The sequence below is a fragment of the Cynocephalus volans genome, chromosome 5, assembly GCF_027409185.1.
Source record: "Cynocephalus volans isolate mCynVol1 chromosome 5, mCynVol1.pri, whole genome shotgun sequence".
NCBI lineage: Eukaryota > Metazoa > Chordata > Mammalia > Dermoptera > Cynocephalidae > Cynocephalus > Cynocephalus volans.
In genome coordinates, this window is record NC_084464.1 from 145,812,866 (window position 1) to 145,837,522 (window position 24,657).

Consider the following 24,657-nt stretch of genomic DNA (forward strand, 5'->3'; position numbering starts at 1 on the left):
ATGCAAATCAATAAATGTGATACACCATATTAATAAACTCAAACACAAGGACCACATGATCATCTCTATAGATGCTGAAAAAGCATTTGATAAAATTCAACACTCATTCATGACAAAGACCCTCTATAAGTTAGGTATAGACGGAAAGCATCTCAACATAATTAAAGCCGTATATGACAAACCAACTGCCAATATAATCCTGAATGGGGAAAAGCTGAAAGCTTTTCCTTTAAGAACAGGAACTAGACAAGGATGCCCACTCTCACCACTCCTATTCAACATAGTGTTGGAAGTACTAGCCAGAGCAATCAGAGAAGAGAAGGAAATAAAGGGCATCCAGATTGGAAAACATGAAGTCAAACTGTCCCTGTTTGCAGATGACATGATCCTTTATATCGAACAGCCTAAAGCCTCTACAAAAAAAAAAACTCTTGGAGGTGATAAATTATTTCAGCACAATAGCATGATACAAAATCAACACACAAAAATCAGTAGCATTTCTATTCTCCAATAGTGAACATGCAGACAGAGAAATCAAGAAAGCCTGCCCATTTCCACTAGCCACCAAAAAAAACAAAACAAAACAAAACAAAAAACGTAGGAATTGAGTTAACCAAGGATGTGAAAAATCTCTATAATGAGAACTACAAACCACTGCTGAGTGAAATCAGAGAGGATACAAGAAGATGGAAAGATATCCCATGCTCTTGGATTGGAAGGATCAACATAGTGAAAATGTCCATACTACCCAAAGTGATATACAAATTTAATGCAATCCCCATCAAAATTCCAATGACATTTTTCTCAGAAATGAAAAAAAATATCCAGACATTTATATGGAATAACAAAAGACCACGCATAGCCAAAGCAATGCTGAGCAAAAACAATAAAGCTGGAGGAATAACACTACCTGACTTTAAACTATACTACAAAGCTATAATAATGAAAACAGTATGGTACTGGCATAAAAACAGACACACTGATCAATGTAATAGAATAGAGAATCCAGAAATCAACCCACACACCTACAGCCATCTGATCTTTGATAAAGGCACCAAGCCTATTCACTGGGGAAGAGACTGCCTCTTTAGCAAATGGTGCTGGGAGAATTGGATATTAATATGCAGGAGAATGAAACTAGACCCACACCTTTCACCAAACACTAAAGTCAACTCAAAATGGATTAAAGAATTAAATATACACCCTGAAACAATAAAACTTCTTAAAGAAAACGTAGGAGAGACACTTCAGGAAATACGACTGGACATAGACTTCATGAATACGACCCCAAAAGCACAGGCAACCAAAGGAAAAGTAAACAAATGGGATTATATCAAACTAAAGAGCTTCTGCACAGCAAAAGAAACAATTAACAGAGTTAAAAGACAACCAACAGAGTGGGAGAAAATATTTGCAAAATATACATCTGACAAAGGATTAATATCCAGAATACATAAGGAACTCAAACAACTTTACAAGAAAAAAACAAGCAACCCAATTAAAAAATGGGCAAAAGAGCTAAGTAGGCATTTCTCTAAGGAAGATATACAAATGGCCAACAGACATATGAAAAAATGCTCAACATCAATCAACATCCGGGAAATGCAAATCAAAACTACACTGAGATACCATCTCACCCCAGTTAGGATGGCTAAAACCCAAAAGACTCTGAACGATAAATGCTGGTGAGATTGTGGAGAAAAAGGAACTCTCATACATTGTTGGTGGGACTTCAAAATGTTGCAGCCTCTATGAAAAATGGTATGGAGGTTCCTCAGACAATTGCAGATAGATCTGCCATATGACCCAGCTATCCCACTGCTGGGAATATACCCAGAGGAATGGAAATCATCAAGTCGAAGGTATACCTGTTCCCCAATGTTCATTGCAGCACTCTTTACAATAGCCAAGAGTTGGAACCAGCCCAAATGTCCATCATTGGATGAGTGGATATGGAAAATGTGGTACATCTACACAATGGAATACTACTCAGCTATAAAAACGAATGAAATACTGCCATTTGCAACAACATGGATGGACCTTGAGAGAATTATATTAAGTGAAACAAGTCAGGCACAGAAAGAGAAATACCACATGTTCTCACTTATTGGTGGGAGCTAAAAATAAATAAATAAAATCACACACACACACACACACACACACACACACACACACACACACACACACACACAGAGACACACACACAAACCGGGAGGGGGGGGGAGTTGAAATAACAACTACAATTCTTTGAAGTTGATACGACAAGCAAACAGAAAGGACATTGTTGGGAGGGAGGGGGGAGAGGGAGGAGGGAGATAGGTTTCGGTGATGGGCCACAATAATCAACCACATTGTATATCGACAAAATAAAATTAAGAAAAAAGAAAAAAAAAAGAAACAATGGAAAGTCATAAAAAAATTTTAAAAAATAATAAAAAAATAAAAAGCAAAAAATAAAAAAAGAAAAAATAAAAGCACACAGGGAGCCTAAAAACAAATGTGAGTGATACTTGAGCCCAACGTCCCACAGAATTAATTTTTAATCTCTGGGAATGGAGCCTATGTGTTTATATCTTTCAGAAAGTTTTTCAGGTGTTTCTACTGTGCAGTCAGGTTTGCACATTCATTGTGTTGAGTATGAGCAGAGACATAGCTGCATAGTCAGCCTACCTGGCTATCCAGAGGGCAGAGAGTAATCTCAATCTTACATTCGTAAATAAATTTGAGGGAAGATTAGGCATATAGATTTGGTGGAGAGGAAAATGGAATCTGGCTTCAGTAGAAAAGGAGGAGAGAGCAGAGGGAGAGAGTTGGAGAGAGAGAAGGAAAAGGAGACGGAGGGACAGAGGGAGGAAATGGGGGTGGGGAGGAGAGGGGCTGGCCTAGGATGTTGGAGGCTGTTGGTAGTCTTCAGATCCAGACCAGTTTCTCAGCCTCAGCTGCACTTTGGAATCATCCATGAAACTCTAAAAATACTGATGCCTGGGTCCCACTCCCACAAATTCTGATTTAATTGGTCTAAGGTGAATTTTTTAAAAGCTCCCTGTGGTGGTTAATTTTAGGTGTCAACTTGACTGGATTAAGGAATACCTAGAAATCTGGTAAAGCATTACTTTGGGATGTGTCTGTGAGAGTCTCAGATTAGCATCCGAGTCTGAGTGGACTGGGTGGGGAAAATCAGCCCTCAGTGTGAGCAGGCACCATCCAATCATCTAGGGGCCCGGAGAGAACAAAAACAGAGAGAAGGTGAATGTGTTCGTCCATCTGCTGGGGCTAGGATTCACCCTTTCTCTTCTGTTTTTGGACAACAGAACTCCAGATTTCCCAGCCTTTGGACTTCGGGGCTTACACCAGTGGCTTCCTGGGTTCTCAGGCCATTGGCCTTGGACTGAAAGTTATAGCATCACCTCCTTGGTTCTGAGGACTTGGATTTGGACACAGCCACACTACCAGCATCCCAGAGTCTCTAGCTTGCAGACAGCCTGTCGTGGGAATTCTTAGCCTCCATAATTACATGAGTCAGTTCTTTTAATAAATCTCCTCTCATCTATCAGTCTATCTATATCCTATTAGTTCTGTCTCTCTGGAGAACTCTGACTAATACACTCCCTGAGTGATTTCTAATCTGCAGCCAAGAAAGCAGAGCATCCCTCTCTAACTTTAATGTACATACAATTCACCTTGAAAAAAATGCAGGTCTGGGGTGGAGCCAGACATTCTGTACCTCTAACAAGCTTCCAGCTTCTAACAGCTTCTGACAAGCTTGTTTCTGACTTCTGGAAAGAGATGTAAGATAATTGAAAAGAGATGCAATATTGATGATGATAAAGTCAGTGACAACTAACATTTAACAAGTGCCAAATGTGTGCCAGGCCATGTACTGAGGCTTCTAGGGTTAACTTGTTAAAATTCTCAGAATAATCCTGTAAGGGTTGGTATTATCATTACCTCTGTTTTACAAGCGAGGAAACTACGGCTTAGAAATTTGGATATCTTACCTAAGTTTAAAAACCTGGTTAAGGGCCGAACCCATGGCGCACTCGGGAGAGTGCTGTGCTGGGAGCGCGGTGACGCTCCCGCCGCGGTTTCGGATCCTATATAGGAATGGCCGGTGCACTCACTGGCTGAGTGTCGGTCACGAAAAAGACAAAAAAATAAATAAATAAATAAATAAATAAATAAAAACCTGGTTAAATACACTTGAATGCTGGAAACCTGATACTAAGGCTATACTCAACAATCCTGGGTTTTTTTTTTTTTTTTTTTGTCTTTTTCATGACCTGCACTCAGCCAGTGAGTGCACCGGCCATTCCCATATAGGATCCGAACCCGTGGCGGGAGCGTCGCTGCGCTCCCAGCGCCGCACTCTCCCGAGTGCGCCACGGGCTCGGCCCAACAATCCTGGTTTTGAAGTGATTCTGTAGCTCTAATTTTAAATGTTAGGCATACCTCAAGAGAGAAAATTTGAAAGAAAGGGGCAAATCCAGAAGCGTCTGCAACATTGGTAAAGCTATCAATAACGTTAAAACCTACACTTGGTTTATGGCTTTTGGCTATGGAAGTAGCTGATAGGAGTGCCATGAGAACTGTCACAGACAAGGCATCAATTCTTTATCCTTAATAAGACAAATGGCAAATTTTGCCAAGGTTCATAGCTATGGTTTCTAGCTTGCCTGCTCTTTAAATTGCTTGGGCAAATTTGAAAATCCCACTGTCACAGGAGAGAGCATAGCTGTGGTTACTAGAAGCTGGAAAGGTGGAAGGAAAGGGGGGATAGCGAGAGGTTGATTAATGGACACATAACAGCCAGATAGGAAAAATAATTTCTATGGGTATACAGTTGAGCTAGGCATCTACAATTAACAATAATTACTGCATGTTATCAAATCGCTGAACGAAAGGAGACTGAATGTTCTTATCACAAAGAAATGATTAAGTTTTATAATGATGAATACAATAATTACCCTGATTTTATCATCACACATTGTATACAGGTATTGATATTCAACTCTGTACCCCGCATATATGAATAATCCACGTTTCAATGGGAAAATAAAAATAAATAAAAATCACGATGTCTAGGTCACACCCCAAACCAGATAAATCAGACTCTCAGGAAGTAGGATGAAGTATTAGCAATTAAAAAATTTTTTTTTAAATGAAACATAGTTGATTGTATATATCTGTGGGGTACCACATTGAATATCAATACCTGTGTGCAATGTGTGATGCTCAAATCAGGATAATTAGTATATTCAGCATTACACAATGTAATTTTTTCAGCCCTTTAACTATTTCTTGCTAACCCCTTCTCCCTCTTTCCCACCTCTGGTAACTTCAGTTCTGTTCTCTCCTTTTGAAAGGTCAGCATATTATTGTGATTGTTGTATCTTTCTTTTTTTACTTGTTTATTTATTTATCTATTTTTTTAGCTCCCACTTGTGAATGAGGACATGCAGTATTTCTCTTTCTGTGCCTGGAAGGTATTAGGATTTTTAAAAGCTTCCCAGGGATTCCAAATTGCAGCTATGGTTGCCAATCACTGGGTTTAGAGTGTGAGATCCCAGGAAGAATCTGAAAAGCTACTGATGATTAGAGTCCAAATGTCACATTTCCTGGGCAGCCTATTCTGGCTGCTGAAGGTATTTTCTTTCCTTGAACCACCCTGACTTCTGTCTCTACCTCTCTGAGAACACTGACCACATTCTGCCTCTAAGATGAGTCTTTGTGTTATTATCCAACTCCCTCGGAACCTATAGCACTCAAAAGCTTTGGAAATCATAGGCAGTAAGTATAAAGCTGAACTACACAAAAGGTTTTCCCCTAGGCAGTGTCCCCGGGAGAAGCTCATCTCAACAAAGGTTTCCACGCTCAAATCAGTTAAGGTACCATCACCCTCTTAGAACACATATTGCTGCTTTAGAGAGTCCCAATGAATATTGCATCGAAAAGCTCTGAGATGTCCTTTAACTTTGTCTAACTGAGGGTTTTTGAAAATTATTTGAACGTAAAATTTTTATTGTTTTTGATACATAATTTTTTTGATGGAAATTCTAGTATAGAAAAGAGAATGGTCTTATGAAGTAAGATCTGGCTACAAACCTCAGACATGATAATACCAAATGTTATAGGGTTCTTGTGAAGGATTAAATTAAATAAAATTATAAACAATAAACATAATAAGTAATATAAATTAAATGACATAATTTATGTAAGATGTCTGCTATAGTTCCCAATGCTGGTGGGTTCCTTTCTTTTCGATCTTTATGGTCTCAAAAAACCTAGTACCAATCTCATGATATTATGTTAAACACACACATATGCACAAAACAACCATGATCCTAGCTATATTTCTATTTCAAAACAGTAAAAAAATTCCATATTTCATAGGTGTGTGTCAAGAGTGTTAAATGCCTCCTAAACTGACAATCTCCTCTGCATTTCCTCTGTTGTGAATGTTTATAGAATAAGAAGAAAGTATTGAAGGCAATTTCCTTTTGAAATTCAGCATTTGTTATTTATTTATTGACTGGGCATTTACTCGGCAATTAAAATGTGCAAGGCACTCATGGAGCTGCAAAAATTGATAAGACTAGGTCTAATTATGAACTCACTGTAGTACGTCTTGCTACACAACTCTTTTCTGTCCGGAGGGTTCTTTCTGAACCTTAACTCGATTGTTGATAACTCAATAATAACTTTCCCTTATTTGAAAGAGGTTAAGCCAAACCAGTGTTTCAAACTCATTAAACTTTTGCCCCTTCCTAGGTGAGTCCCCACACCTGTGCTTACTCTGATTCAGCCTTCAGCCTTTAACACCACCTACATTTATGTCCTTTATACTAAAATCAGCTAAAGTGAAGGGTCTATATGTATTTTGTTTTAATTTCTACTAGGTGAATATTTCTAGACACAAAACAACAATAAAATATTTATTCAAAAAAACAAAAGGAAAAAGTTTGTCCAAACCATATTACCAAGAAGATGGATTGTGACTCCTTGTCTGTACAGCTTTCTGCGTTTTTACTATCATGATCACATGGATTGTTGCTTTAAAGTAATCTAACCCCTGTCTTGCACTCAAAGTGAGGTTCAGAGAAGTCAGACAATTTGCATAGCTAGTAAATGGCTGATCCAGGTTTTAAACACTTTCCTTCTGGAATATTGAAAGTTGTTTTTACCACACCATGCTCCAAATCAGAAGGTTCTGAGTGCAATTGCTTGAACTCAGTGTCAGGTCATGCCAACTAATGACAATAAGGTGGGAACATCATGAGTTGTGCTTTTTCCCATCTTTGCTTAATTATGTCAGGATGGCCAAGCATGGCCGGCTTTGAAAGCCCAGAAGTTCTATATTATACAAAAAGGAAAGTTGTGGGGCTTGAATATGTCTATCTTTCTTCAGTAACTGCACTTCCTTCATTCAGGAATGGTTAGTCCCTGATCAGGCATCTGTGAAAAACTACTGAAACATTTGCCTGGATAATGGATTTCAAGCAATGTCTTTGACCTGACCTTTACCTGCTCCCACAGGTCCACTCAGCATGCCGCCTCTCACTGCATATGTTCCAGAATAAGAGGGGGATGGGGGAAGGATATCTGTGTATGATAAACAAAGCAAACACATAATAGGGACCTATGTTGCTTCTCTCTCACATGCATTTAACTAGTGAATGATGAAGCACCACTGCAAAATCAACAAGCCATTTCTGAACAAAAAACATGTTCATGACTTTATGATGAATGCCATTTCAAACACAGACCAAATCCAACTTTTTAAGACATGTGAGCAAAACACATATCAACCCATTTACTTCTAGAATGTTATTGCAGCCAAATACCATCAAATTGGGATTAGGGCATCAACATATGAATTTTTTGGCAGGTGAGGGGACACAAACAGTGAGTCCATTGCAGTTGTGTTAGAGTTGGTAATGGTATTGTGGTTATACAAGTAACTGTGCATATATTTTACAGATGTACACTAAAGTACTTGCTGATGAAATTATATAATTTAGGTCATGCTTTAAAAACTCTTCAAAATAAAGTATAAAATAAAATAAAATATAAAATATAAAAATATAATAATATTATATTAATAAATTAATAAATATTTATAAAATAAAAAATATATATAAAATATAAAAATATAAAAAATATAAAACAAACAAAATAAGAAGCAAATGTGGAAATTTCTGATAATTGTTAAGTATGGGTAAGTAGTTTATGGAGCATTATTATTACATTTTAACATCAAGAAAAAAGGTAAACAGTAAAAACTAAGTTTAGAATTACTGTTCTCCCTGAAAGTAATAAATTTTATCAGGATCTTCTTGTGCTTTATAATTATGCTATGTATCAAGAATTATATAAATATATATTCCATTTAGGAGACCATATGCTTATCCTGCTTTATACTTTGCTTTTTCACTTACTTTGGAGACTTGGGTAATATTAGACAGAGAGTTGCTTCATGCTTCTTAATGTCTGAATCTGATACCATCTCATTCAAACAGTTTTAGTGAATGTTGTTTTATCTGTTCATATTCATAATGGAACATCTCCTGGTTTTTAAAAATAAAATACTTGGAGAGATTTTTCCCCCCTCTCCAGTGATGCCTGCATGACCAAGGCAGCAGGAACAAGATCTTTTAGCCGTAAGCCCATTCCTTGGAAAACTGTATATTTTCATCATTTCTCGGTCTTCCCTGATTCATACGGAACACCAAGCACATGGGTATGTCTGGATATCTGATTAAATGTTTTTTTTCTTTTCAAAATGAATAAAATAACATTACTCCATGACAAGAAAGAAAGATATTTTCAGAAGAGAATATATGTTTTTCTCAAGGCGAAAAGGATGCAAACTTAGAATAAGATCAATTTAAAAGGAAAGGTTTGTATTATCCAGAAAATTGTAGATACAAAATGACTTTTAGAATGAAATGCACAGTTTTCAGAGGTTTGAAGCCAAAATAATAAAGATACAACTAATATCCATTTAACTTTCTCTTTTCTTCTGTGTTCTTCTAAGGTAACAAGAACCACTGAATATTAAAAATTGTAATATCTAAGGTTATTTTCAAGAAAGAAGGCCGGATGTTTAACCATAAAGGCAATTTGCACTTTCTAATATGAATATGTTTACATTCAATCAGGGAAATTATTAAATGGTACGTAGGAATTCAAACAGTAATAATACATTATGGAAAAGTTTCTTTTACTATCACCTAGCACATGTTTACGTGGAATGATAAAATTGACCCTCACTATAAAGCAAAGTAAATCTTATTTTCTTCTATTAATGGCCACAGATAATGCTCCTCCTCATCCCATATCCACCCACATAAAAATAAGAAAAAAATCTTCTATACATCTTGTTTTCTCCTACTATTTAATCAGCAATTTAACAGGAATTGTGTGAAGTGGAAGGGAAATACAATCATTCAGTATGTATATACCTCTCTAACCATCTCCTCTTCTCGACAATCCCATGCCCCAAAGAATAACATGTAGTCTTGCCTTTTATGGTGAAACAATAATCACAACTGTATTTATAGCAGAATTTCACATTAGAATTGCCTTCTGCTATAGGTTTAAGTACTTTCTGACTTGCTCCTGTAAGCCTTTGCCCTTCCAGGAACATATTCTTGGGATTCCATTTTAGTTTATTCCTTTACATCTGATTTTATTACTCAAAAACCTAAAATAGAATAATGAAATTCCTTAGAGAGAAGGTACCTTGAGATGACCAAACATAACTCCATCAACTGTCCTAATAGTAACTGTCATTTGGTGAAAAACTATAATGCACTGGACCCTGTGCTGAGGACTTTTTCTATATTATGTCATTTAATCATTATAACAACCGTATGAGACAGTTACTATATCTCTCACTAACAGTAAGGATAGAGTGGTTCATAAATTTAATTATCTCATTCAAACTTATTGTATTAGCTAGTTGATTTTACCTGCTCAGTATGTATTCACCTTTCTTCTTGTACCTGTGTTCCTTTAAGGAACCTATCACCTCTTCCCCACCCTCATTCAATACAGTTAAGTTGAGGCTCTCTCTGCCCTGCTCCAGGGAAGGAACTCGGCCCCAGGCCTGGCCAACCAGAAACATTCCTTGGTTCAAGGGAAGGCACATGTTGCAAATTAGACCAATCAGAGTAAACACAGGGCTGGTGATGCTTTGGGAGACTAGATGCCCATTTTCCGCAGAGGATGATGAACTTGTGAGGTATAAACCTGAAACTCAGGATGGCCATCTTGCCACAATGCAGGGAAAAGTCAAAAGGAATGAGACAAATTCTTAATGACACCAGTGATGTCTGAAGTCAGAGCTACTCCTGGATTTGGGGGTTATACTTGTATGAATGAACAAATTTCTTTCTTTTTTTTTAAGTCATCTGATTGAGTTGGTTTTCTGTTTTACACTGAAATGAGTGATGAATGATCTATTTACTAAGCTGATACATAGCAGAGCCAGGAATTAAACTCAGGTTTCCTGTTCTAATCCTTTTCCATCAGAATATTTAGATTTGATTTAATCCTTGCTTGCCTCTAAAAAGCTCAAACAAATTAGAATAATATTTGGCCACAGAAGGTATCTTCACCTGAGTTTCCCAGAGTCAGAACCTGAATCAAAGATTTAAGTGAAAGTAATTTATTAAGGACATGACAAGAGAAACATATAGGGAGGGGTGAAGCAGAAAAGGAAAGCAGAAGAAGCCAAGCAAGGGTGAAATTTCTGGCCTCAACCTGACGCCCAAGGGAGTTCTGGAGTGTAAGTTATACTGCAGAGTTAGCCTTGCCTTCAGATAGGGTTCTGGGTTTCCTTATTAGACTCTGGTCAGCCACTGACAAAGGAGCAACCCTGAATAGAAGAAATGTACACTCCCAGGTACTTTCTACTTTGCAAATCCTGGAGGTGAGACATAGCTCCTGTCACTCAAGGCCAGTCCTCTGAAGAAAGCCCATTAGATGCAAAGCGCTGACAGCGTTTGTTACAGAAAGTAAGTCTGAATTAAAGGGGCCTTTCCTGGATACATTCTGGCATGATCAGCTTTTCCGGAGTAGCATCCTGGAAAAGTCAAAACTGTAAGAATGTTCTCAAGAAAGTGCTGTGAAATTGAATTGCAACTTGTTTCCTTGCCTCCTTATAATGTTCCCCAATCCATGGATAGAAACTTCCCCAAGTCTATGATTTTCTCACATTTTTTTTGGTGCCAGGGATCATTTTCCCACTCACAAAGCCTTGACTCCACCAACTTAACCTTGCCCCCAATCACCTTAATTTCATTTAGAGTAAATTTTCTCACATTTATTGTGGGGAAAATAATAGAGCCTATGTTGATGTTGTTTTAAAAATTAAATAACAAAATGCATTACCACAATACTTCATACCAAGATGTTTGCATGCTGTTTGGGGCTGAATTGTGTCCCCCTCAAACCTCATATGTTGAAGTTGTACCTCAGTACCTCAGAAAGTGATACATTTGGAGAAGGGCCTTAGAAAGGTGATTAACTTAAAACATGATCCGTAGGGTGAGCCCTAATTAAGTCTGATAGGTGTCCTTATAAGAAGACACAGAGCCTTTCCCTTAGTGTCTTACCTGTCTGCTGAGAATACAGTATCTTAAACACACAGGGACACAAGAAATGAGTGTGCACAGAAGAGAGAACACACAAGGACATAGCCAGAAGACGGCCATCTGCACATCAGGAGAGAGGCCTCAGAGGGAACAACATCTTGACCTTGGACTTCCAGCCTGTAATATTGTAAGAAAATAAATTTCTGTTGTTTAAGCCACCAGGTGTGTGGTATTTTGTTACGGCATCCCATGAAAACAAATGCACACACATGGCAAAACTGTCCCTTCCTTAATTCCTCATTCCAATATCCTGTCATTCCTGGCTATGTATGATTAGATGGCAAAAGTGAAGTGTAAAATTGATCTTCTACACAGTGTTTTAGGCCTACTGAGTTGGGCATTTCAGAAACATACCCTAGAAGAGAACGGAATAGTTTTTCCAGAAGGAAATATTAAATAGACTCATACTCCGCATTCTCTGACACTGTGTTCTCAGCAGGCAGAAAATTATTCTCAAAGCTGCATAGCCCAGAGGCCACAGTCATGTCCACATGAGGACCAAAGGGAATAAAACCAGGATCCAAGCGCATTTATTTTCAGAGTATTAGTAAAGGATGGGATGGAGTGAAAGTTAGAGTTCCTTTTAGACTCTTAGGTCTAATTTAGATTCACCAGCTCTATAAAAGCTACTTAGGTACACTAGGTACTTAATAAAAGCTAAACAATCACTCCACATCACGTCAGTGATTCTGAAAAATGAATCTAGGAAACAAAAGTCATACATCTCTTTATAACTGCCTTCCAAAGGAAATGATATCCTAAATGCTTTTTATTGCAATAACAAGTTTAACAAATAAATCCAGAGATGAAATAAAGCTTTTCAAAATAGAAAGAGAAAAATGTGTTAAAATATTAGAGCCAAGAAAACAGAGCTACTATGTGCTCCTTTTTCTGAAATCCCACTTAATGTACTTGAAGCAAAGAGAATTCCTCACAGTGTGCAAAGAGATTCTTTCTATACATTACCTTATTGGAACCTCACAAAAACACAGGAGATAATAAGGGAAGGTAACTTAAGGTCAGAGAACTCACCAAGTGTCTTTCCTGAGATTAAAACAATAAATGAATAGAAGAGAAAAAAAATCAAATTTTATAGCAGTTCTTACATGTAGGCAAGTGATGCAAACATTCAGAAAAATAAAGGCAAATTATATTCAGGCTGATTAATGTTCTGCCAATCAAGAAAATGACAGTACACTGTTCTAACAAAAATTTTTTGTTGTTCAGTAAAATTTTAACTTGTATTCTTCATAATTTATGGACAATAATCAAATACAAGAAGCCAAAGACAGAAATAGAAGCAGGTTTTCTAAACATGGATCACTCTTAAGAATATTCAAAGAACTGGAGGCTGCCCTTTAGATCCACAAGTGATCTAACTTCGTAATATCTTAGAGGAATTAGAAAAAGACATTCTCCTAGCAATTCTTCTTTCCTGTGATTAGTTCAGCCAGAAAAATACAGCAATCTACATATAGATGAGGGTCTGTATGAATCAGAGTCCAGTAAAGAGATAGAAACCACACCTACTATGAAGGTCTTTGGCTGTGTCAACTTGGCTACTATCCCCAGTTATTCAGTCAAACACTAAACTAGGTGTTGTAGTAAAGGTATTTTGTAGATATGACTACAAGTTAATAAACAGTTGTCTTTAAGTACCAGAGATCATCCTAGATTATCTGGGTAGGCTCAATTCAATAAACTAAAAGACTTAAAGAGCAGAGTTGAGACTTCTCTGATAAGGAAGAAATTCCACCTCTGGACAGCACCTTCGGCCCATGCCCAAGAGTTAAAGACTGTACTTCCTGATGGCCTGCCCTATGGATTTCAAACATGCCAGCCAGTCCCTACAGTCAGGTAAGCCAAGTGAGATACACATATGTGTGTGAGTATTATATATACATATATATCTATGTATATATACCTACATATAAACATACATATATATGAGTGCATGCATCGATATACAATAGATAGATCAGATATATACCTACTAGTTCTGCTTCATTGGTTGGATTCTGACTCATACACCAGTTATTTAAATGATAAGAATTTAATATGAATAATTGTTAACTAGGTAACTGAAGGGGTAAAAGAGAACTTTGAGATATCAGAATTAGCAACTGGAGGTAGCAGGACCACCCCTAGTGCTCGGGATACAAAGAACAAAGTTTGGAAATATTAAAACTTAGAAACTTAGAGGAGAGAATCTGTGGGCCTAGGACAGCCCTCTAGGGAGGATGAGCTAGCTGCCTGGGGCTGGTTGCTGGTCTCTGAGCAGGCATTGTAAGGCTGGCTTGGAAAACAGCAAATTGCCCTCAGCTGATGCAATGGAAAGGTGCAGCTACTACCAAAGTAAAGAAGGAAGGATAGGCTATGCTCACAGGAAGCATATGCAGACAGGTAGGGGAATGTTTGTTCTTGCTTCTGCTGCCTTTCATTCCCTTTTTAGTGCTTCCTAATGTTGGAACCTGACAAGGATCCAGCTGGTAAAGCAAAAATAAGGTTTACAGAGTTCCTGCCCCAGCAAAGCAAGACAGAGTTTGTGGAGGGGTAGGTTTTCCAATTAGAGATAATAGCTTAACAAGGGTTTTGACAAGGGTTTTGTATTACTCAGAATATATAATAGTAAATATTTGGGGAGAATATTTTCCCAAAGAGGAACCCAAAATGCATATGATTTGGTGCATCTGTAGCACACCACTTCTTAAGTCACCTTCTTTATTAGATACAACTAAATCTAAATAATCTATTGCTAAATATTATTTTTTAAAATAAGCTATTTAAATCTTCTTCTGCTTAAAAAATCATCTCACATTCAAAACTTCATAAACTGATTTTTACTTTGGTCAGTCCTCTTAAAAGTCAACAATAATCACCCTAATTGCTAAAGCACTTACTTTTAAAAATACTCAACCAAACTAATTGCATTCTTTGTGTATGGGTCAGAAATGAGGACAGAATATGAATAAGTAATGTCTACCTAGGAGTTAGAAAATACTCCAACTGTGGATAAAAATTGCTAGTGGTAACAGAAAGTAACATAATAAAATGGTAGACACTAGAAAGTCAGAAATGCTAAGAGTTGGAGATAAACAGTATAAAGCTAAGCATATGAAGGAAATTTGGATCACCCCAAGGGTTTTTCATTTGTTTATTTTGTTTAGTTTTGTGCAAAACTGGACAAAGGCAATAACAAAAACAGCAACAGGTCACTCAGTTTGGTTCTTAGATGCACAAATGTTCTTGCATGTCTTCTACTCTCACTTTAGAAAACAATCTGGAATTTCTTGAAAATATTGTTTGTTTCATGTGCCTATAATTTTCCACAAGGTGTGCCTTCTGCCTGAAAGCCTTTATTTTCTTATATTTCCCTGACTTCTGGTCTCAATTCAAACTTCTACTTCTAGTAACACCTCCCATGACCCAGGGCTGCAGAATTCCAAGGGCCATAATTGACACTGCGTTTCATGAGAATAGTGTCTCTTGGAGTTGTGTAGCATTTCAGCTTTTCTCTGGCCTCCCCAGGCAAAGTCTGGATATAACATGCTGCTGCATGTCTGTCTGTCTGTCTGTCTATCTGTCTATCTATCATCTATCTATCTATCTATCTATCTATCTATCTATCTATCTATCTATCTATCTATCTATCTATCTATCTTAGTCTTATAGAGCTCCTATAATAAAATACCACTGACTGGGTGGCTTAAACAACACTTATTTTCTTACAGTTCTCAAGGCTAAAAGTCCAAAAACAAGGTGCCATTAGAGTTGGTTTCTGGTGAGGCCTCTCTTGCTGACTTGTAAATGGCCACCTTCTTTCTGTGTTCTTGCATGGCCTCTTTCGTATGCATGTGTGGAGAGAGAGAAAGATCTTCTTCATGTAAGGATACCAGTTCTATCAAATCAGGCCCCACCTTTGTGATATCATTTGATCTTAATTATTCTAAAGGCTCTATATTCAAATACAATTATAATGAAGGTTAGGGATTCAACATATGAATCTTGAGGACCACCATTCAGATCAAAATATTATCTATTTATATATCATTCTACTCTGTCCTGGACTATAAGGCTTCTGTTGAGAAATCTGCTGACATTCTTATGGAATTTCCCTTGTATGTGATGAGTTGCCTTTCTCCTGCTGCTTTCTAATTCTTTGTGGTTGACTTTTGAAATTTTGATTATAATGTATTTAGTGAAGATCTCTTTATTTTAATCTACCTTAGGTTCTTTGGGCTTCATGCATATGGATGTTTATTTCACTCTCCAAATTTGGGAAGTTTTCTGTCATTTCTTTAAATAAGCTTTCTGCCAATTTCTCTCTTTCTCCTCCTTCTGAAACTTCCTTTGTTTGCTTGATGGTGTCCCATCAAGCTTTCTTTACTCTTTTTTATTACTTTTTAATTTTGATCCTCTGACTGGGTAAATTCAAGTGACCTGTCTTCAAGCTCTCTCACTGATTCTTTCTTCTTGTTGATGGAATCTTCTGTTGCAGTTCTTTATGAACTTTTTCAGTTCAGTCATTGCTGTTTGTCCTTTTTAATGGCTTCTTTCCTTTTTTAAACTTCTAATTTTGCTCATGCACTATTTTTCTGATTTTATTTAGTTGTCTATTATGTGCTCTTGTAGCTCACTGAGCTTCTTTAAGATGATTTTTTTGGAATTCTTTGTCAGGCAGTTCATGTATATCCATTTCTACAGGATCAGTTACTGGTGCTTTATTTTGTTTCTTTGGTGTTGTCATATTTCCCTGTTTATTCACAAATCTTATGGCCTTGTGTTAGTGTCTGCACATTTGAAAAAGTGAACACCACTTCCAGTCTTTACAGATTGGATTCAGCAGGAAAAGTCCTTCATCTGGACATTCTGGGTAGGCAAGATGTTGGGGTTCTTAGGCAGGCTTGCTGCTAGAGTTCTTAGATGAGCTGTCTTAATGCTTGGGTCAGTTGGTGGATGGGCCTGGAGATTAGATTTGTGGGGATAGGTATGGGGTCTGGATCTGTAGAAGTGATCTTAGAACCTGGGTCAGTGATGGCCAGCCTGGAGCCCAGGTCTATGGGGGCTGTCACACAAGTGGGCCTTGAACCTGACTACAAAGGGGAAAGCCTGGGTCTTGGGTCCACAGGAGCCATCCTGGAGCCTTGGTATATGGGTGTCAGCCTGGTGTTGAAATTAAAATTTATTACAAAAAGGAATAATGGATAAGCAAGGTCATGTACAAGATGCAGTCAATGTTAAAAACATGTTTGATGTACAGTTTTTCAAGCTATGAACTTCTGACCCAATGGGAAATAAGACACATATACCACTACAACATAGATTAGAGTAAGTTACATAAGTGAACCAATGGATTGTATGGAAAAACAGAAGACCATTTGAGAGGTGTATACTTCAGGAATGTTTAGGTTGCAAGCCACAGAAAACCTACTTCAAACTAGCTCAAATGATATAGGTAATTTTTTGACAAAAATAAACATAAAATCCTAAAATGGGTGGACTTCTGGTTAGACATAGTCTAGTGGTTCAACAATGACATGCAAGACCTAGTTTCACTTAATTTCACCTCCTTTCTGCTTAAGCCTAAGTTTGCATTTCTTGCCATTGTAAGATGACAGCAACAGCTACAGAAGGATTATATTCTTCTTTCTTAATTTTCAAGAGAAAGAGAGTATCTGCACTGAAGAGTAGTGAAGTTACTTTCCAAGAAGCATCCAGTAAATATCTGCTAGCATATCAGTGATATGTCTATTTATCAACCAACCTCTATGGCCAGAAGGATTGATTATGCCTGTCATTTTAAGTCAATCAGGAAGTGCTCCTGGAAGAGGTGCATGGACTACATGAAAAAACGGTGCGTATTTCAACCAAAATAAGGGATACTATTATTCGCATAAGGAGAATGGGTGCTGGATAATCAAAAAACCAACAAAGATGTATATAGAAATGTGACATTTGAAATAGGATTTGAATAGTTAGTATGTATAGCAGAGAGAGGTTTGCTGCTAAGGGATGAAGATCTCTGGGTCAGCAAAATACAATGAATATGCATCAAACATCAAATGACCTAATCTGACAGAAAGAACAAAGGGGTTCTTAACCTGGAAAACATGATTTACAAAGGTTTCTTTGTAGGTTTTGAAATACCTTTGAACCGCCTAAAATGATATAAAAATATTGGATTTATAGATCTATGGGAATCTTCATGGGAGAAAAGTCTATAGGTTATTAAAAGTTCTGGTAATAAAGAATGAAACAAAATAAACAAAAGGTAATAGTGAATGGAACATGATAACACAGTAGAAAATTCCACTAAGGAAATAGAAATAAGTTGGGTCATAATGTTGAAGTTCTTAAATGACAGGGAACAATGTTTGCAATTAATTGAATAACTGGCACAGGTCTCTTAAAAGTAGATTGGGAGAATACACTGAGCCAGATGGAAGATAATAAATTCAACATTAGGTGTATTGATTTTAAGATGATGGTAGGATAATGTTTAAAAAGGAAATTGTATGGGGTACTGAAGCCCAGGGAAACAAGTCAGGTTAATGATAACTTGTGGCAGGTTAGAGGCAGAAGTCAACATAGCTATTGGCATAATGATACTATCAAAACAACAGATTCCACCACATTCTTTTTTTTATATAAGAATTACCTTCTTTATTTCTTGTTACTGATTCCTTTCTCTTTTTAATTTAATTTAATTTAATTTTACTTCTCAAAATACATTGTATTTGGTTTTCATGCCCCTTTACCCGTTCCTCTCCACCCCCTCCTCTACCCCTCCCACATCATATCTGTGCACTTGACTTAAATAGTACAAGGAATTTTTTGTGGTTATTATGTCTTCCCCTCACCCCCACCTTTTATTTGTTTGTGTGTTTATTTATTTATTAATTTTTAGCGCCCACAAATAAGTGAGAACATGTGATATTTCTCTTTCTGTGCCTGACTTGTTTGACTCAATATAATTTTCTGTAAGTCCATCCATGTTGTTGCAAATGGTAGCATTTCATTCTTTTTGATAGCAGAGTAGTATTCCATTGTGTAGATATAACACAGTTTCCTTATCCACTCATCTGATGATGGACATTTGGGCTGGTTCCAACTCTTGGCTATTGTAAATAGTGTTGCAATAAACCCCAGAGTACAGGTATCCCTTCGGCATGATGTTTTCCATTCCTCTGGGTATATTCCCAACAGTGGAATCGCTGGGTCATATGGTAGATCTATCTGTAATTGTTTGAGGAAGCTCCATGTCATTTTCCATAAAGGCTACAGCATTTTGTAGCTCCACCAACAGTGGATAAGAGTTGCTATTTCTCTGTAACCTCTCCAGCACTTATCATTCTCAGTCTTTTGGATGTTAGCTATCCTAACTGGAGTGAGATGTTCTCTCAGTGTGATTTTGACTTGCATTCCCCAGATGTTGAGTGATATTGAGCATTTTTTCATGTGTCTGTTGGCCATTCATATATCTTCCTTTGAGAAATGCCTTTTATATAATCCCATTTCTTTATTTTACCTTTAGTTTCCTGTGCCTTTTGGGTCCTATTCATGAATTCTGTACCCACTCCTACTTCCTGGAGTGTTTCCCCTATGTTTTCTTTAAGGAGTTTTACTGTTTTGAGATGTATATTTAATTATTTTATCCATTTTGAGTTGATTTATGTATATGGGGAAAGATACGGGTCTAGTTGATAAATGATTTCAGCAAAGTTGCAGGATACAAAATCAACACACAAAAATCAGTAGCATTTCTATACTCCACCAGTGAACATGCAGAAAAAGAAATCAAGAAAGCTAGCCCATTTACAATAGCCACCAAAAAAATAAAATATTTAGTAATAAAGCTGACAAAGGATGTGAAAAATCTCTATGAAGAGAACTAAAAACCACTGTTGAGAGAAATTAAAGATGATACAAGAAGATGGAAAGTTATCCCATGCTCTTGGATTGGAAGAATTAACATTGTGAAAATGTCCATATTACCCAAAGTAATACAAATTACAGATTCAATGCAATCCCCAGCAAAATTCCAATCACATTTTTCTCTGAATTGGAAAAAGTTATTCAGATATTTCTATGGAACAACAAAAGACGCATAGCCAAATCAACCCTGAGCAAAAAATAAAAATAAAGGTGAAGGCATAACACTACCTGACTTTAAACTATATTACAGAGCTATCATAACCAAAACAGCATGGTACCGACATAAAAATAGACATATAGACCAACGGAATAGAAAACAGAACCCAGAAATTAATTCACACACCCACAGCTATCTGATCTTTGACAAAGGCAGCAAAGGTACATACTGGTGACGAGACTGCCTTTTCATCAAAACATGCTGGGAAAACTGGATACTCATATGTAGGAGGATGAAACTAGACCCACCACATTCTTTTAATTTAGCTCTTGTTATTGTTGCATTGTTCAGTTCTTGAACCCTCACTAAACTAAAGTGCTTTCATCTAATGAGAGCAGTGTGCAGGGAGATGAAATTGGCTCGGTGGAATTCATTTTGCATCAGCAATGTTTTTCTTCATAAAAATTCAAGTTTAATTCTATATTGCTTTCCAAAATGGTACTGTTTATATGAGTCAGCATGCCTTTCCCAGGGGACTCTTAGCTCCCTGATATGGCAAACTGTCTCATGATAATGCCTATTAATTTTATTAGATATTATGGTTCATTACACGTTCTTTTTAAAAATACAATTAGAAAAAAGTTAATTTTATTGTATAAAAACTCTGAATTTGATATTCCCTGTTTTATTTCCAATTAGTGGTTAATTAAGATTTAAGTTATATTCAGTCATTACTAAGTAGTTTTGTAGAATAATAAACCCTTTAACTGGAGAAGATGCAATGCAGATAAACCACTGGAACAGGTTGAAGTTGAAGGAAAATTGAAAAGTATCAGAACTATTCAATAATGTTAAATTGCAATCATTCATGTGAAACTTGACATGATTGGTAGGTAATAAATGGATCTGTTCCACATTAGGCAGGTAGAATTTGTCTTTAAAAAGTAATTAGCATAAGTAAGTAATTTCAGAGTGTTCACTAGTAAATAGCTGTGTTTCACTGAGTATTTACCCCATGACATATAGCTTGAAAGAAAGAAGGAGAGCACCAGTGTATCAAATAACTATATTTTGAAATTTATTTTTATTAAACACCTTTCAAGTATTATTCCAGTTCCTAAGTATCATCAGTTCTATTCTTCGCTTTTATTATATATAACTTTACTATTCTATATGTTACTCTTACAACAAGAAAGAACATTTCAAAAGCTGTGGTGCTTATAAGATGTTAAAGTTATCACAATCCTTACACACCTGGCCATCTGGGGATGTCTGTCAATACCCACCTTACTTTTTGGAGAGTTCAGATTAGCTCCATGCCACTGATACTCTATATTATGGTTATTAAGATTCATCTATCTCTTCATTAGCATCTGCCTTCTACTGACAATATTTGTATAGAAAATTTCTCCTAATTTCTACAGAAGATTTTTTAGTGTTTTTATAAAATTATTATCCCTCAGTTTTTTATCTCTCTCATTTCATTTTTCATTTATACAATCATAGAAAGTCAGTAAAGTTTTGATACCATCTTGCAGTGCATATTATTTGTATAACAATCTTATAACAAGAAGACTATAGCAAACAATTGCATCAAGAACGTTAACTAACTAAATTGTTCGTGGTGTTTTTCACCTGGGCTTAGTGAGACAGCTGCCCAACTACATATACTGGGATCTTTAGGGTGTTGTATGAGGCTGTGGCTAGCTAGTCTTGTGAGAACTAATTGCATTTCACTCAATACATTCTCTGTCTCTAAGAAAGTAACATTATTTCAGAACACGTTTGGTTTTAATCAATCCTTATTTATTTGTATTTCTGGACACAGCCACAAATGTGGAAGCTGGCTTAAGCTGCATCTCCGATGTTTTAGAGGACAAGCTACAGCTATTGGCCAAGCATGGCACACACCAAGATCAGATGACAACAGAAGAAAGTGTTTTATATGGGTTAGATAAAAGAATTTTTAAAATTAATTTATAACAAAGTTTAAAAGCTACTGATGGGGATTTCTATCAGTCAACTGGCTTTATTTGAAAGTTCTTTTAGGATAATGATTCTAAATGCCTACCTACAGAACTATTTAGTTTTTCAGGGTTTCTATTAGTCTGTAGTAAAACAAATCAAATATGAACAGTACAATAAATTTACCATGAAATTAATTTTATTTCATTCAAAGAAAATTTTCTACTCCAAACTTAATGTTTTTAAAAAAATTCTTTGGTGGGGCCGGCCCGTGGCTCACTCGGGAGAGTGCGGTGCTGATAACACCAAGGCCCCGGGTTCGGATCCCATGTACGGATGGCCGGTTCGCTCACTGGCTGAGCGTGGTGCTGACAACACCAAGTTAAGGGTTAAGATCCCCTTACCGGTCATCTTTAGAAAAAAAAAAAAAAAATTCTTTGGTGTTAAAATGGTCTTTGTATTGTGAAGCACCAATAACGATGATACAAGTATGGTCTTTTGTGTGTGTTACTGACTGTGTTATTTAATGACAAAAATTGTCAACACTACATTTATTCTCCTCTATTTTCTTTGAAAACTTATCTATAGAATCTTAATGTTTGCAAGCTACTGAGGCAGGAATTCCTAACTAGCAGTTAGAGATCAACTGGTCACTTTGGTCTCCATCCTGGGGCAACCCCTTTGCAGTGCATGTTCACACATACATACACATACACACCGTGTGATCTTACAAACAACGGGAGAGACCCTGCCCAGAACAAGCTGCATCTCTCCAGGCATTACACCTGCAGTTCCAGTATTGGCGATCAGAAGCCTGTCATCCAGGTAGCAGACAAATGCGAGAGATGACTTTGGCCAGAAGAGAGAGAAAAAGGAGAAAGAGAGAGAGAGAGAAAATCAGTCTCTCTCCTGTGCAAGGACAAGAATTATATTAATTTTTATTACTTCACTTAATCCTTGCATCCTGTTTATAAATAAACATAATAAGATTCAGAAAGCTTTTGTGTGGTTTATTTATGGTCATGTGGTTGACCAGGAATTCAGAAGTCAAAAATTCCTAACTCTTGTGTGTTTCAAGTGACCTTAATTTTTAAGAAAACTATCTGTTAGACAATACCTGGGGATTGTCTTCTGAGGCTTGTGGATAACACAGAATTCAAGGCAATATGTAAATTGAATGGGGATTGTGAGCATGAGGCACCTGGGAAGCAAAACTATTCTTTGTAAAACATAATCCTAATATATTATTTCATAAATCCTTGGTTTACCCTTGCCCTGAAATGTTTTGTGTTCATTTGCAACTAGTTATTCTGCTCGAGATAAACACATTCTAGTCTCTCTACTTAATTTTACATGGTTAAATGAATCCTTCAGTTCACAGCTATTTTTTAATTAAAGGAAACCACGCTCCCCTCTGGCTATGTTCAACCCTGAGAAAAGTCACCTAAATGAATTGGGGGAAGATTACCCCTCAAAACCAAGAGCTTTGTTATGGCAAATTTTCTAAGGATACTGTGTTTGGCAGTTCTATGGATAATGGATCTGTGCTGGCTTTTCCAAGAGAGAGAATGCAGAGAGTTTGTAAGGTTTTTTTTTTTTTTTTTTTTTTTTTTTCTGAACAATAAAAGAAGTTAGGGAACCTGGGCAGATAAAGTGGAATACCTTCAAATCCTCCCCTCACCCTTCCTGGTAATATTAGTTCCATGCAATAGTATTATTTGAGCCACACCTGTAAAAAGGATTGAAACTGAAAGGTGACTTAGAACAGATCTATTTCTTTTATTTTGCATTGCTTTCTTCAATACTTTTAGTTTGCTTTTCTCTTGCAAAATATTCTAGGCATTATTTACTTGAGTTTTTAATGATCTTTAGGTTGTTATTGCACTATTGGCCACTACACTTCAACCCAAACAGATCTTTATAGACATCATTTCAATTTTCTATAAAATTTGTCTGTCACATTTTATCTTGGTTACAAACATTTGTAAAATCAGCTTTAATAATAAGTTCTTTCATTTAGATTTATACCTTTGCCTATTGAAGTAATGCCTGTTGCATGTTTCTTTTACTTAACCTGTATTGGGAGCGCTTTTAATGAGCATCAGTACAATATACATGCTACTGAGTCCCAGTAAATACATCCTTCAGGAGATTTAAGTTTATCATTTTGTTTTGCCTTCAGATCTGAAAGCTGAAAAGAGGGTAATCATGTAGATGTTGCGGAAAAAAGCATGCTGGAAGCGGCTGCCACAGAGGCCAATGCTGGCCTCAGTTTGGATTATTAGTCAGATTATTAGTCAGTTTGCCTCTATGGGTAACCCTATCAAATGAGATGAATATGATTGAGAATTAGGAGGAATGAAAACTTTGGTTAAAGAGCCTGAATGCTGCCTGTCTGTGCAAGCTATTCTTTCTGGATCAAGAGGGAAATGAGACATTCAAGAGGTGACTGTGCTGCATAACTCCAGATAACCAAAATTCTCTAGGGTTTCATTGCTGCATCCCCATGAGTCCCAAGAGGAGGAAGCTAGAGAAGGACCAAGAGGAAAATGTCCTGTATACTTGAAGAAATTGGGGGTCCCAGATTTCCTCACTTGAGGAGGGAGGGGATATTGTAATAAGATAACCATAAGCCATTTTGTGAGTCAGGCTCAGCTACCCCAGTCCCTGCCTTCCACAGCTCCTTGCAGCAGGCAAACCCTAGATCCAGCCTCAACATCCCTAAGCCAGTTCTAGAAGAGGGAAGGCATGCAGCAGGAACTTCTACCATACCTGTCCACTGGGGTGCGGCATTGAGTTATAGTCATCAGTGTTGAGTTCTACAGGTCCCAGCACAATTGTTGGGTTCCCACATCTTCCTAAGTTTACATGCCTGCCTCCCAAGCAGAGAAAAGATCTGGGCTCCTGTGGGGAGCATGTAGTGTTCCTAATCTTCCATTTGGT